We start from the raw sequence: 16,898 nt of genomic DNA, 5'->3' as shown, positions 1-16,898 counted from the left end.
TTCCCTACCTCTTTTTACCTCTAGAAATCATGCCTTCCTGGGGACCAGCAAGTGTCATGATGATTAGGGGCACTGGATTCCTACATGATTGACCATGGTTCGAGTCCCAGACCTGGCAGCTTGCTTTCTCTCTTTACCTCTCTCTCTTTCTCTGTCTGTCCCTCTCTGGTCAAATTAAAAAATAAATAATAATTCTTAGAAATCATGCCTTCCTCAATTTTAAAGTTGGTACAGCATTTTCCAAGTCAGATCCACCTTAATAAAAACATAAGCTATTTTTAAGCTAATTGCAATTAGAATGAGGAGAGGAAGCTGTCCTCAGCATGGCTCTGGAGAATCTGGTGTTTTCTGCAGCATTCCCGAGATGACAGCAGTGTATGTTATCAAGGGCTCCGCAGCGAATGCAGACAGAGGGCAAGGCGGTACCAGTTATTACGTGGCCCTATTGAGACATTCAGGAAACTCTGAAGGTGCTTATTTGTTTTTCCAGAGAATTTCATTCTCTGACAGGTGTGGTTAGAGCTCTTGCTGGCACCTGATGACGAGTGCTCTTCCAGGGCCATGCCTTCAGATGTAACTCTGTATTCTCTCTCTGCACATCCTTCAGTCTACCAGGTCTCCTACAAAATTCTGGAATACCAGCAGAGAGGAAGTCTATCTGATGATTCAGGGACATAGCCCCAGCTTCAACTGTTGGTTCTAACTTCAGTTGTATTTTACAAATACAAGGTTCATAGCCATAGTTTAACAATTCCATTGTCTAAACTAAGGCTCCGTGTTTGTAACTAAAACATTTGACTACTAAGTTTGGTATTGAATATAATCAATCATCTCTGCAAATCCAAGGAGTAGTTTAGGTAATTTTTCTGTTGATGAATATTTTATGTGGTCTGACGTTTTCAATTCACAATGTTAAAGTAATAACATTTGTGAAGGAGCACCTGTGAAATACCTCAAATTCTATCATCATTGATCCTCTGCAAAATTCAATTCAGTGTTCTTTGTAATTCTGCACCTTTAAAGACACAGAAAGAAGCAAATATATAGCTGTCAGAACTGTCCACTATATTGGGAGATCACAAAACACGGATGGTGAGAAATAATTCCCAAGGTTATACAGTAAGTTTACTGATGCAGAATCTTCTCATCTCAAAGGCAGCTGCTCATGTCGTTGGAAATACTTTCTGGAATAATTTCTATGCTCCTTTCACCTGAGAAGTGCAGAGAGCAAAACAAATGCTACAGTAGTCTCTGGCCCACTTTGATCTGAAGAGGGGAAAAAAGATGTTCATGTTTGCATTTTATTTTTGACAGGTAAGGAGAGAGTATTGAACAGTAACTTTGGAAGGTGATTTTGCCAGCGTCCCAAAGTCTGGCACCTAGAGCCAACTGCACCACTACTTTCTAAAGTAGGTTTAGGTTTTAACAACCCTTATATTTAGAGACATTTCTGTTTACAAAAACTAAAAGTTTTATGCCTCTTGCTTTAAAAAAATGTACTTTCGTAATAAATCTTTATATATTTGGTTGTAGAATTCAAGGCTCTTAATTCCCTAAGTAAATAAATTAGACATAATTTGATATTTGATCATAAGATTTACAGTTTTGTTCCCTACAGTTTCCCAGGTGAGTGCTCTATAATTGAACGTAAATGAATAGCTCCATTAATTCTGATCTCAGTGTAAAATGGGTTGTACAGGCAAAGGGGTGCAAGAGCAGACAGGAGAAACAAGCTGGAGCTAGAATCGCCCTTCCCTTAAAACCTCTGTCCCCTGCCTCCCAGCTGCACTTTTTTCTTTTTACCTCTAGAAATCATGCCTTCCTGGGGACCAGCAAGTGTCATGATGATTAGGGGCACTGGATTCCTACATGATTGACCATGGTTCGAGTCCCAGACCTGGCAGCTTGCTTTCTCTCTTTACCTCTCTCTCTTTCTCTGTCTGTCCCTCTCTGGTCAAATTAAAAAATAAATAATAATTCTTAGAAATCATGCCTTCCTCAATTTTAAAGTTGGTACAGCATTTTCCAAGTCAGATCCACCTTAATAAAAACATAAGCTATTTTTAAGCTAATTGCAATTAGAATGAGGAGAGGAAGCTGTCCTCAGCATGGCTCTGGAGAATCTGGTGTTTTCTGCAGCATTCCCGAGATGACAGCAGTGTATGTTATCAAGGGCTCCGCAGCGAATGCAGACAGAGGGCAAGGCGGTACCAGTTATTACGTGGCACTATTGAGACATTCAGGAAACTCTGAAGGTGCTTATTTGTTTTTCCAGAGAATTTCATTCTCTGACAGGTGTGGTTAGAGCTCTTGCTGGCACCTGATGACGAGTGCTCTTCCAGGGCCATGCCTTCAGACAAGTAAAAAGCAAACTCATCTGAAGAATGCTGCATGAAGAAAACATCCTTGTTTTGTGCCTGTAGACCTGGTAGCAGAGATTAGGTTATTTTTAGCTGCAACATTATGCCTGATTATATGACTAGCCTCTTTATAGCCACTAATAAGAAAAAAAAAAAAAAAACCCTCATAATTGGAACCAGGTGCTAATGTTAGCAAAGGAATTCCTTGTCAGACAGGTTTTTTTTTTTTAATCAAAAATAAAAAATTAAAAAGACTAAAAGGAATTCTCATGGGGAAGTATGGCCTTTTAAGCAATTTGTTCTCTCTGGGTAATAGGATTTCTGGTTGAACTTTGCCAGCCAGCAGTATGGGGCACATGGTTGGCATTACAGTTCTTATTTAACAGTTCTGGTTTGAAAGGTAACTACAGACAACTCTATTCCCAAGGGTCCAGATGCCTTCAAAGTAGTTTTACATTTTTTTCCTCCTAACCCATGCATTTAGAAAACCAAGAACAAGTTTGGTTATGTATACCCAAATTCATTTGTCAGAAAGTACACAGCTTGGGTGTGTTGTGTGTGTGTGTGTGGGTGGGTGGGTGCCTGTGCGCGTGCGTGTGCACGCACGCGCATTGTGGCAGCTGAATTTCTCACCCAGTGCAGTGTGGTTCATTAATTTTAGGTTGGTTTAGCAGCTATGTCAACTGCATCTTGGGCACTGTCCCACCTTGACATAATGTCATTCTTTAGTACCTTAGGGGAGAGATTTCCTGTGACTGTAAAAAAATAATAGTAAATAAACAAGGGGGAAAAAGATATAAATTCAGATGCAGGAGCACAGCTTCCAGTTCCAACTTCACTACAGACTCATTGTTTGATCTTCCCACATGAAACAGAAGGTTAGAGATGGCATGTGACTGCCTACCAGACAAGGGGATACGTGAAGTGAGAAAAAGTCTTTGAAAATTCATAGAGAGTAGACAAACTATGAGTAAACACTAAGAACAAGTGACAGAAGAGTAAGTTAAGGAAGCCTAAAAACTGGGGTACATTGTAGGGGTATATAATTTGCTGATTGCTACCCAGCATACATTCCTCTCCTTCCAGAAGTCATTGGAGAACCTACCCAGCCTTTATTAACCAAGATGAGACTTGGGAAGGATCAACCTTCTTCTAGCTAAAGAAATAGCCTTTGGTTGACTTAAAGCCAATCAGTAAACTTAACACCTGTTATGTATAGTTTGCCTCAGAAATCATCATAATATCCAATGTAAGGAAAGAGAGAGATTAATCTCAGGGACCAGCAGATGGCATAATGGTTATGTTGCAGGACTCCCATGTGGTTGATCATGGTTTGTATCCAGGACCTAGTGGGGAGTGAAACTTCAAACTCATGCCGGGTGTGTGTGCATACATACCTAAGATTTCGAGAACACAATGGAGGAGAAGGGATTGTGGCATGGCCATCTGCTCTGGGAGGTGATTTCTCACTTTCCGTCTCTCTTTCTCTCTCCTTATCTCTCTCTTGAGCACATGTGCCCTATAGCAAAGATCTCTCTTTAAAAGAGAGAGAGAGAAAGCGAGAGAGAGAGCGAGAGAAATTCCAGTATTTTCTTTGGATCTGCCAAAAGAGAATTTCTTTCCACACGTCAATGGTACAGTTGAAGTTTCGGCATCTGGAATCACCGCAGCCATCTTGCTTTGTTTATTTCCTACCTAGGCCCTCATAATCTTGAAACCGTGAGCCGCGTCTAAAGCAGCCTTGATGTCAACTGCCTGTTACATAAAGTGCCTAACACACAGAAGGCGCTCCACATTTCTTAAGAGAGTAAATGAATAAATGAAGCGAGGATGGAAGTTCATTCCCAGGCTTTAAAATATCTACTTTTATATGATGGTTACATATTTTACATCATTTTCCACATACATTTGCCTTCCTTGCCATGACCTAACTGGTTTTCTTTTGCCCATTCTTTTCCAAAACTACTAAAGCTATTGGATTTCTGTTGCATACCTCTAAAAATAACTTCTTGAGCTCTCTCATCCTTCCATATTCTTTCAAAACATCCAATTTCCTCAATAGGATTGGTCAGGCTACATTACTTATTGGAGGTTATCTCCTCTCAATAGAGGAATACAAGGCTCCCAGTACCCAGGAAAGAAAGAGGACAAGATGAAGAAGGTGGTAGGAGACGGAAGGATGTCCCACCCAAAATGAGGCACAGAGAATAGAAGGAGGTGGCATGATATAAGCTCCATAGGCCGAAGACGGGGTAGAAGCAGTTCATTTGAGCATCAGAACAATAACACTGTCACTCCTAACCAAGCTATTTATTACGCAAGCCCTCTAAATAGTGTATACAATCTAGCAGTTTCATTTACTCCAATACAGACACTTCAAAATATTGCCAAAAACAACAACAAGAAAAAACAAAACTAAAAAAAAAAAAAAAGATTAACCAATTTCCTTGGATCAATTACACCTACAAACACACTAATCAAAAAGATCAAGTAATGTCTTTACCTATTTATAGAACTAACAGAACTACCAAACATGAGTCACCTCAAGATCACATGAGTAATACACTTGTGTCAAAAATTCACAAAAATATTTAGACCTGAGAATATAGGTACCTAGGTAACCACCGCCCCCAGCCGGTTGCTAAATCACTGTGCCTTCAAACGCATTCAATTGTATACTGATCCTCTCAGTAAGGGAGCTCGACGCTGTACCTGTTTAGTAGTTATAGCCCAAATATTTACCCAAGATTTAATAAAATCACCAGAGTTCACAGCCCAGTAAACTATTTAACTTGGGGGGGGAGGGGAAGAAACCCTTAATCTAATCCAATCATCTAATTCTACAAACTGAGACACAGAAAGAGAAAGTGGTTAGTTTTCTAAAGGCATGCAATCAGAGAAGTGGAATTAAACTCAGGTCTCCTGAGTCTTAGACGAGGATATTTCCCTTACACGATAGCACCTACATCAAAACAGCAGAAATGCTAAACAGCACACACAGTTTACCTGTGCACATTTAAGTACAGGTAACTATTCAATGCTAAAGATAATTCAGTTTGTTTCGCCTAGCGTTAAAAGAATAAACAAAACTTAAGGAGAATCTTCTCATAGATATGATCACAACATTCTTCATGAGAACTCAGTATATTTCATTTTGTAATTGCTAGTTTTTATCTTGCATAGTTTCTGAAATGGAAAAAGGCAGAAAGTGAATACCTGGGTTAGTTCCTCTAAAAGGAAGGCCATATTTCTTTTCAACTCTATGACTGGGTTGGAAAGGGCTCCCTCTTGTGTTCCTTTGGTGTAATCCATCCTTCTGCCTTACACCGGCCCTCCTTCCTATGGAATTCTCTCTTCCTCTCCAGAGAGAGGAAGGAGGGGTCCATAACATAAAATACCCATCTGTCACTCCCGTTTGCATATGCATGATAAATCAAAGCATAAGCACGAAGAGTGGGTCTTTGTGTTTTACTCCTAACTTGGTTTTCTCTGTTTAGCATCATAATTCATTATCTCCAGTCCAGAGTACACAGAACTGTAATTTTAGAAAAAAAAAGAAAAGAAAAGAAAAGAAAAGAAAAAAGAGTACTTCCTTTTCTACATAGACCTATTGCTTCTCAAATGTATTATTTAATTAGTTTTTCGGGAGCTGTACCAGGCCATACTCACTCTGTTCCTTGGTGGCCCAACATCAATTAATGTGTTCATTAGCACATTAATGCAGGTGGTAAATCCTTCTGGAGCCTCAGTGGTTCACAAAGCAACATGGCAGTAGTGTGGGGAATACAAAAAATATTAAGAAACTATTCATCTCAAGGGACATACTGAAAGATAAGATAGGGCCACAAGTGAAATGACACAAGACATATACGACACCTTTCATGAAGTGACACACAGACTACCATAGGGTTTGGAGGGTCGGGTAGTAAATTCTTGCTGAGGCTATGGAGATCTGGGGAGCCTTTATGTAGAACACGAATTGTCACGTGGCCTGGAATGATGAATAGGGTTTCCGTAGTTAGACATGGCATTTGCAAAAGGGTCCCCTAAACAAGAAACAGATGGAGCTCAAAATGGGCCAATTCTAAACATGTTAGCCCGGGCCATATACAGAAAAGCCACCGATAGGCCGGAGATGGAAGGTGAAGAGTGAGGAAGGGGAAACTAGAGTATTTGTAAGAAGACCGCCAGGGTGTAACTCGAGGCCTGGCAATCTTCACATCCTCAGTGGAGGTAAGTCAAACCCATGACCTTGGTTCTATTTTTAGCTCTGTGCTCTTCTAATCAATTGCACTAACAGGACCAGAAAAGTAAACTTCCAGGGAAAAGGACCATGATTCAAAAACACATGGAGTGTTATGCTTCTCAGTGACATTTTGAGTAGAGTCTAATGACTTCTCTGTTCGACTCTCTGCTCTTAATTCTGCTTGGCTGTTTAGTTTTTTTTTTTTTCCCAAGTAATATTTCCAAATTATATTCAAATATCAGTTATCTGCATTAAGAAACCAGAACTATGGAACAGATAATCTAGTTGTCATTTCTTTTCTATTGTTTTTTTTTAGAGGTTTTTTCCTATGGGGCGCATGTGCTCGCCAAAGACAGACAGACAGAAAGCAAGAAATCACCCCCCGGGGGATGGCCACGCTGCAATCCCTTCTCTTCCATTCTCCTCTCAGGATCTTGGGCAGGCACGCACATGCGCCCAGCCGTGAGTTTAAGCCACAGGGTCTGGGAGCCCAGCAACATAGCCATTACGCTACCTGCTGTTCCCTAGTTGTCATTTCTTTTAGTCTTTGGAATTTGAGGAAGAGGATTCATTCTCCCCAATCTATTTTTTCTCAGCCCCATATTAAAATTAATGTGCTCTCCCTTATCAATACAGCAGACTACCTGGTCCTAAAGTCTCTCATGAATAATCAGCAGACGGACTGCCCCACTACTGCTAATGGATACCACTTGCTTACTGTCACATTCGTTTAATTAAATTATTTTACATTAACGAAATGGAACATTTCTAACAGAGCACCAGGATATGAAATGTCATCTGCCTCCTAATCTCTGGGTTGGTTCCAGCCAAATCCCACTGGGATGAGATTTAGCTTAACACTGAATATACTGAATCCTTGAAATAGTGTCCTTTGACAACCTCTTCAACCATTTTGTTTCCCCATTCATAAAATACACGTATTTATTTTATCTTCCTAGTTATCAATGGCAAAATGTCTTCTTGAATGTGAGATATCCTTATTGCCTCCTTCACCTTTTTCATGATTCTGACATACCTTGTCTTTCATGACAGGGAATTTCCAAGAGTGGCCCCTGTAAATAAAAGCTGGGAGGGGTTTGGGTTGGTGTCATTGACAAAGGGGCGGGGGAATTAGAGATGAGCCAAGCTCATTGTTTGTTTACCTGAAAGGAGGAGGTGGAGTTTTGCTTTCTAACACAGTTGTCATCTACCAATGAGTGTCACCTGCCAGCTGCAAAAGAAACTGTTGCCTTTCTGCAACTGCAGACAAGAATTGCTCTGTGACAAGGACTCCAGCTGGCAGGAACACAAACACAACACACTCTGCAGTGCTGGTGCCTGTAATGGCTGACACTACACAATGCCTTAGTGACGAGCTGAGACTCCAAGAGTCAGCCTTTGAGAAGCAATTTAAGGTTAGTTTGAACACGGATGACGAAGAGGACAGGAAGTGGTGGCACTTCTCTGCTATTCATCCCAGAGGTATCGTTCCTATTACCATGACCACAAAAAAACAGTTATCTGGGTGTGCAATGGTTATACACTGCACAGAAAATGGATCCCACATGGCTGACTGGGGTTTGAGTCCTGACCCAGGCATCTTACATGCCAGATGTGTGCACACATGCCCAGGATCCTAGGGAGACGTAGGAAAAATGAATATACATGTCTGGGCCCCATTGGGGAGGTGATTTTTCTCTCTCTCCTTGGCTCTCTCTCTATCTCCTCCTTTCTCTCTATGTGCATGCATGAACCCTCTGCATAATAATAATAGTAATAAATTGAAAAGCAAAAATACTTATCTTGTAGGAGACGTGGTATATATCCCGGGGTAGCGTGAAATAAATCAGAACAAATTGTTTTACACACACACACACACACACACACACACACACACACACACACACACACACACACACACACACACACACACACACACACACACACACACACACACACACACACACACACACACACACACACACACACACACACACACACACAAATATACATATAAAATAAGTGTATTGTTTCAGATGGTCTTAAAGAAGTTAAACCTTACAAATATAAAAATAATTTTATTTTGTATTTGGGAAGATTTGAGCTATAATTGCATTATGTACTAATTCTTGGACTAAACAAAGAATACAAATTTTATTTAAGCATGGCTTTTCAAACAGAACCATAATAGCAGACTACAGTTCTAATCACCTCAAATTTAACACCACAACCCAGAAAGTCTGTTTGCAAATGTATTCAATAGATGTATCAATTTTCCCAGTGACCTTTCTCATCTTTCAATGTCCAGATCATCCCCTTTTGAAGACCCCATCTTGTCAAACTCCTCGTCCATTATCTCCCATCTTCACATGATTAAGTCTCCCAATTTTCCAACACCACTTGTTAGTTACATGTAATTCTGCCTTTTCAAAAACTTGTACTTTTACTCTACAACTTTATCAGAAAGAGATGGTTGAGTGGGTTCTAATTTTATAAGTGATCAGTTTATTAATGAATATTTTAATATATTACAGCTTTTTCTTCCCAAAGAAATGAATTCACAGGACTAATTCCCAGGTAATTAATTCACAATAAATAGAGGACTCTCAACCTTGCCTACATAGTTGATTTGACAATAGCTCAAAACAGAGAGCTGGATTCCTCATCCTTCCCCTTATAGCACTGGCTGCCTCCATCTCTGTAAATTCCCAGCCCAATCAGATACTCTTGAGAATCTGAAGATTGCTTCCTAGTCATTACACTGAAATTACAAATGGCATGTTGGAGCTTCATAGCTCAGGAAGCACTGTGCGAGCTTGGATTAAGTTCAGCATCGGTCTCATTATCATTTGCCTTGGGTTGTTTATTGGTTTAATGACAGTCATGCATTTGTGCCAAAAGCATGAATAACAGAGTAGCTTTCTATAACCATCATAATTATCATTTTTAGCTGAGAAAAAAGGGCACTTGAGGGAAGCAACAGGGGCATCTCTGTTAATGTCGTGCCTGCCTTAAGCACCGAGAACATTATCTGAAATCAAGATTTAATGAATGCTAGTTGCCTCAGCTTTTCTTTGGGGAGGGGACTTTATGTTTTTATCATAACTAAGGTTGGCACAAGCTGTGAGCTAAACAAAGTTTTCATCTTCCAAACTACTTTCTTTTGTCTCTTAACAGCTGCCACTTTTCCCCTCGTTGAAAAGAATGGAAACCCTTACATCATCAAGTCCTACGTGGCTCAGTCTCAGAGCAGAGCAACAGTCCCTAACACAAAAATAGCTCAAATATGTTGCATGAAAAGCCTAAAGAGGACCTGGATTCTTAGTCTGGAGCACTCATACGAAATCTCGTTCCTTCCTTCTCTCTTCCATTATACTCCGTGGATGCTAAGATGCCGCTGTCTTTAAAGCCCCGACCAAATGATTTCCTGCTCCAGTTCCTACATTGCTTTCCTCTCTTTCATTTCTGTGTCAGTTCATTCAATTTATATGTTCTAAGTCCTCCCCTTTTCCCTCTAGCACCTCAAATTGTCTTTCAATTATGTTCTCAAATCTTGAATAATAGAAACTCAGGTGTGGTAGAGACCTAGAAAGAGGAAGAGACCTTCTGAGGGTGGGCAAGAAAGAAGACAAACAATTAAATCGGATAAATCACACACAGATGGGATCCTAGAAACATTTAAAAGTTAATAATTTGAGAGCCACCTGTGATGGCGCATTGGCGACTCAATGCTCTGTAATGCTGATGCTATATGAGAAGGTCTTGGGTTCGTGTCCTGAGGACTCCCTAAGGATGTTGGCAAGCATGCATGTGTGCCCATTGGCTATCTGAAGCAGGGGCTGGGATTGCAGCAAGAAACCCTATTTGGGATGCCTCTTTATCTCACTCTCACTCTGCCTCTTTCTTTCACAGAAATAAGTAAAATTTTAAAAAGTAACCTTTATCCCATCTATGCATATATTAAATATGCAAAAGTAGTGTATAATTAATCTGTAGCTGAGAAAATGTTGCTAACCTGTTGCCTTTACTCCGGCGATAGGTACAGGAATAGCCCCTGCTATTCCAGGGGCTGCACACTAAAATAGAATCAGCAAATAGGAAAATTCAGAAAATTCTCTCTGCCAACTCAGCTCAGTGTCCATCTGGATGAAAAAATGTAGGTCTTCACACTGCACCAGGATTTCTCAAACTGGAGCAATGTGTGTGTCTGTGTGTGCATGTGGGCATGCAGAGGACAGAGCATCACCTAGCCACCCTGGGACAACCGCTGAGAGGACTGGGTTGCTAATTACGCAATGTTAGATTGGAAGGACCTGCAGAAATGATTTATTGCCACCCTTTCCCACCATTTTAAAGATAAGATAGTGGAGACCCAGAAGGAATCTGATTTCCCCACAGCTAGTACAGGTTTTCTGAATCTAGGTTCTTAGCTCTCTGGATACAAAGATGATATAGCTGTCTTCCTGTGAATACCAGAAGATGCTGGGATGTGGTCTGGGTACGAAGGGGCCATGGGCTACAGGGCCATTCTGTTCACATAACTCTGGGCCTCTGTCCCTTCAACACGGGCATGCAGGAGAAGGCTGCCTGCTCCTCCAGCAAAAGTGGAAGAACATAACCTATTCCAGAGGAGTGGGCCGAGGAATCGGCACCACCATACAAGCAACCATTCCTCCAAACGGGCTTCCTTTTGTGCAAAAGGTGGAAGACCAGCTCACCTCCCCTTACAAAGACCCTGAGATTGCTCTTGGAGCCCAGACAAAGGGAAACTTTTCGCTAAAAAGTAGGCTTTTATGAAAAATTTACCAGTATCCAAGAAATGCAATTGCAGTCACAGAAACCTCTAGAATGTTTCCATCAACCCTAGAGAAGCTTAGAGCATTTCTTAGTAGTCTTTAATTTCATGACGTTTTTCTTAAACCAAAAGTTGAATTTCCCCCTTTACGTGAGAGTAATAAATCACCAAGGAGTGAATTGGCAGCTCTTATGAAAAAAAAAATAAATAAAAACAATCACCTGAGGTAAAATTAGAAGTGGATGCCACTCTGCCCTTGGCATTTCCACCCTGTGCACTGCTGGGCAGGGATTGGCTACAGAAGCTGCTGCGCTCCTCCGACTGTGAGGCTCTGCCTACTCCACGTGACCGTTGTCGCTGTGGACGTGGTGGAGCTCACGCTGTTCGGTTTTGTGTTGTTGTTTGCCCTCACAAGAACAGGTACCGGTGTTTCAGTTTGTTCTTTTATACCTTAGGATCGTATTGGTTTAAGTCAATGATGATAGAAACGTTTCCGAAATAAAAGCATTCCATTGTTGGAAAACACAAGTTGTTTTGATGCTGTTGTCCCGTCAAGACTTTGATTTTTGACTTTTCAAAATAGCCCTTATTACAGCACATGTGGAGTGATCGTTGTTTGCCACAATCAGATACTGTTTATGCTTCTATTTTCAAAAATCCTATTTAATAAATAGGAACACCTAACAAATTATCCAGCCACCTGCTCATCTCTTAACCATATAATGCATGCCAAAATATTTTGCATATAGAAACAAATCACTTGGTGTAATTCTGGAGGCAGTTGAAGGGGACACTGGGTAAAAAAGTGGAGGAAACTTTCTCCTTAGCCTCGCTGAACATGAGAGGGAGGCCAGATATGACTGACATTTTGGGGATAGACATAAAACATTTATATGAGTGAAGTGGAACTATAAAAAAATAGAAATTTGCAGATTTAGTTTCTTGGCTCATATTCTTCACTTTATAAGTACTGATTTTTTTTCTATGTTTTAACCTTATTGACCTTTTTTTTTTTTTTTTTGAGAGATTTTCATTGTAGGGCGCGTGCGCTCGCCAGACAGACAGAGAGAGACATAGAGACAGAAAGCGAGAAATCACCCCCCAGGGGGGATGTTCACGCCACAATCCCTTCTCCTCCATTCTCCTCTCGGGATCTTGGGCACACACGCACACGCGCCCGGCGTGAGATTTAAGCCACCAGGTCCGGGACACGAACCGCGGTCGACTATGTGGGAGTCCAGCAACATAGCCATTATGCCAACTGCTGGTTCCCGACCTTACGGACCTTTTGTGAGGAAGTGAGAGAGAGAGAGAGTGGGAGAGAGAGAGACCTAGCAGAGCCCACTGCCATGATCCATCTCTAGCCCCAGCCAGCCAGGATTCTGTGTACAGGGAGTACCTGGGTTGCAAACCAAGGACCCTCATGTGGGGGGACCATCACCTTTTCTCTACACCACCAAGGTTGGCCATGGCACTGATTTGTAATAGCCCAAAGTCCAGCTGAGTTTTTGCCTCCTCAAGAGGCTTATTTTAATGGCTCAGCTGTTGCATTGCAGACCTCTGCTTTCCAGAGAATACATTATTGGGTTGTTGGAAAAGTCATGTGTATTTTTTTCTTTTGTTTTCTATGCAAACATGCATCATGACTTTCTCAACAACCCAATACGTGGAACAGTAATCTGATCCACAGATTGAAAAAATTAAGAGTTACTTACCCCTGGGACCATAGCGTAATGGCTATGTCGCTGGACTCCCATGTAGTTGACCACAGTTCAAGTCCCGGACCTGGTGGCTTAAACTCATGCCGGGCACATGTACATGCATGCCCAAGATCCCGAGAGGAGAATGGAGGAAAAGGGACTGTGGCATGGCCATCACCCCCCCACCCCCCGAGGGGTGATTTCTTGCTTTCTGTCTCTAGGTCTCTCTCTGTCTTTCGGGGGGCCCAGGTGCCAAAAAAAAAAAACCCCCCAAAAAAAAAAAAAAAAAAAAAAAGAGTAATTTATCCTGGTATTTTAGGAATCTTTAAGCTTAGCCATAACTGAGGTGATGGGTGACTTTAGAACCTCCACACATGGAAAGAGCTAAGGAATTTAAACATGTATTCAGTATTTTACGAATCTGCAAGCACGGACTTAGCAATATGCCCACTGGGGGTGGTAAGTCTTATCTTGGGCAGGAGATCATGTTCCTTGAGTGGATGGCTCTATGGAAAGGCAGAATGAGCGACGACGTAAGGATTGCTGCTAAAGACCAGCAAGGTCAAGCGCCATGCTTAGACACTGCATTCCAGAGGCTGAACTACATGGGAGGCCTGGTCCAATTTCCAGTCCATCCTAAATGCCGGGCATGGTGTTTACATGCTGCAACCCAGCAACTCAAGAGACTGAGGCAGGATGATTGTGAGATTGAGGCTGTCCTGGGCAACAGTGAGACTCTCAAAAAAAATAAAAAAAGAAAAGAAAGTTACTGAAAGGAAAACCAAAATCCAAAATTTGTTAAAAGTGCTAGTGATGGGGACCAGCTGATGACATATTTTTTACATCGCTGGACTTCCATATAGTCAGCCACGGGTTAAGTCCTGGACCCAGTGACTTAAACTCATGCATGGTGTGTGTACATGCATACCCAAAATCCCAGTAGGAGAAGAGAGGAAAAGGGATTGTGGCATGACCATCGGCCCTGGGTGGGTGATTCCTTGCTCTCTTTCTGTTTCACCTGCAAGTGCTTGTGCCCTTATAGCAAAAAATATATATTAAAAAACTTTCTCTAAAAACCAAGTGCTAGCGGTGCAAATAGTTTACGAAACATTAGCAGTCATGAAGTGTTAACAGTAACTGTCTTAGCATGACGATGACCACAACATGGAATTCACCTGGGGTGTGGCCTGGACATGGGTTATTTTTCAAAACTCCTAGGCCATACTCCTGCCCATTCGTGGCTGACGGCCACCAGATTAGGGCAGAGGCCAAAGCTGTGTTTATGTCCTGGCTGTAGGTGGAGGAAAACAATGCATTTTTTAACTCAGATTGTTTTCCAGCTCCTCTGAAGACAGAAGAGGTTATAACAAAATAAAATAGCTTAAGCCAGAATAGGAGATATTTTGATTAGATGTAAGAAGAAATGTTCGGGAGGAAGGAGGTGAGATATTAAAATGTATTACCTCGGGGATATTGTGCCGCATCATTTTCTGGGGCATTTCACAACAAGGATGAGTTCCCATCTGTCTCGGATGTGTTTCTGATGGAATGCCTAGATGGTATTAGAAACTACAGCTTCAGACAGGGCTGAATTCTGCACTTACTCATTCAAAATAAATTAAGTTTTTCCCAAGTGCCTTATAATGTCTTAAAGGAGACCACTCGGGTGGATGAATGATTTAGGAGTACACGTTGTGTCGAGTCCTGCTGTGAAAACCGGAAGCGGCAGGAGAGGGTTGTGGCCAAGTGTGTGGCCTGTAAAGTCAGACTGCTGGCTTCCGTTTTTCTTATCATCGTAGCAAATCCATGCATTCTTTCATCTCTCCGTCAATTTAGCTGTCATAGGCTGATGATCCTGATGATGGTATACACCCTTACGTCATTATTCTAAGAGTATAAAGAGTTACTGTCTGAGAAGTACTTCCACCTTTCCTGGGACACGGGATTCCTAGCCTTGGAAGGAATAATCACCAGGAGGAATGGTTTTCATGGTGCTTGCCCGCTGGAACCACCAGAGGGAGCTTTTAAGCAACACCAGTACCCAGAGTCATAAACAAGAATCTGTCAGGGCTTGGGCCCAGACTCCAGGTTTGTTCTTTCTGTTTGTTTTGTAAAGCTCGATGTGTCATTCTGAAATCTACGATTATAAGCCATTTGTCTAGTATCAGCTTCCTCAAAAATGCAGAAAATATCGTAACCAGTCTCTTTTCACTATTTCTATTGTCCAAGAACATATGACTTCACAGAAATCAAATATTCCTGTAAGCTTAATCAACACGAGCACCCAACTGAGATGGAGCACATTCAATGTTTAGTTTCGAATTCAAATTCCTCACCTCCTCAAATTGTTGGCATGAACGTTTCTCAACCAAATGATAAATGCCAAGTTCAATGAAATATTTCTGCAATGTTTCTAACCTTTAGCTACTGTTGTCATAAAATACATTGGAAAGCAAATTGAATTTATTAACTATATAATAGCTATTATTATAATTGTTTTAACAGCTATTACCTCAAATGTCATAAAGACAACTTTCCTTATCTAAAGCTATTTGGGAATCTACCTCCACATACTCAATTTCACAAAATTCTTTGAGAACTTGGTTTATGCATCTATAACCAATTGTGTAATAGACTGTATGCAAGCACCGTATGAGGGCACTGCTACAAACATTAGCAAGTACAACATCAAAAGTTCAATTAAAATCTTTGCATTTTTTCAATGTTCTGTACCCTACTCCTTATAAATTATTGACAATATTATAAATTAGCAGTGAAGCTGGTTTTTAAGAATGTAAGAATCCAGAGTTGTAACTCAGGTAAATTAAGGATGTATGTGTGTGTGTGGAACTTATACTCTGGACTTCCCTGAAAGGAGAGAGTTCTTCTAGCCTGTTGGAGGTGGGATTTAATTTACCAGATTGTAGTCTGCGTACAATTTCTAAAGACATTGATCAAGTAAACCAGGACCTGCCTGCAGTCAAGGTTATTGGTGCTGATCATTCTTTAAATATCAGTGGGTGTCGCATTTAGGCTGGCTTAGAGGACAGGCACAAGATAAGAACAGGACTCCCAAAGGGTGGGTGCCATTTAATTACATGAGGACGGAAGATCTGAGTCAGTGTAGAGGAGAGGCAGAGTTGATTATTCTCACAGAGGACGCCCTCAAGGGCAACCAGGAGGACACGGAGGGCCACAGAGACGCCATCACTGATGCCTGTTAAAGTGGCATCAATCTCCTCAGGAAAATACTACTAAATGTTGATTTTATGGCAAATTATCAGTGAATGAAGGTTAAGACACCCCTGGCATAAGTAATGACACCCTCACTCATGTGGGGATAAGCACTGCTGTCTCTCCAGAGCCTTCCAAGCACACATTTTGGATCTGGTCCTTTCTCTCCTAGCTAGTTATTATTGCTAAAATATATCTTAGAAAACCCTTTGTGTTCTAGCTCTCCCTGTTCTTTGTGTTTCCAGCTGAACTGGCAGAGACCAAAGGAGTCAGAATTAATATAATGCCACACAATTAGTACGAGTGAGAAAATATTTATAATAATGTTGAATAGGAAGAAACTATTGACAGTTTATGCTTTTCAATGAGAACTTTTCCCCCACTAAATACTGAAGTAAATCTTTACAGGGGGCCCATTTTCTTATCATTGTAAACTTAATGTCTCAGTTCCCTTTCTGCTCAGTGTAGAAAATCCAGCATTTGTGTATTTTTTTCCTGATGACACACAGGGAAACATTAACAACACTTATTGAGCTTTACACAAGGCCATGATTTGTCGTGAC

The sequence above is a fragment of the Tupaia chinensis genome, unplaced genomic scaffold (genome assembly GCF_000334495.1).
Source record: "Tupaia chinensis unplaced genomic scaffold, TupChi_1.0 Scaffold000061_1, whole genome shotgun sequence".
Lineage (NCBI taxonomy): Eukaryota > Metazoa > Chordata > Mammalia > Scandentia > Tupaiidae > Tupaia > Tupaia belangeri.
This window is presented reverse-complemented; position numbering follows the sequence as displayed.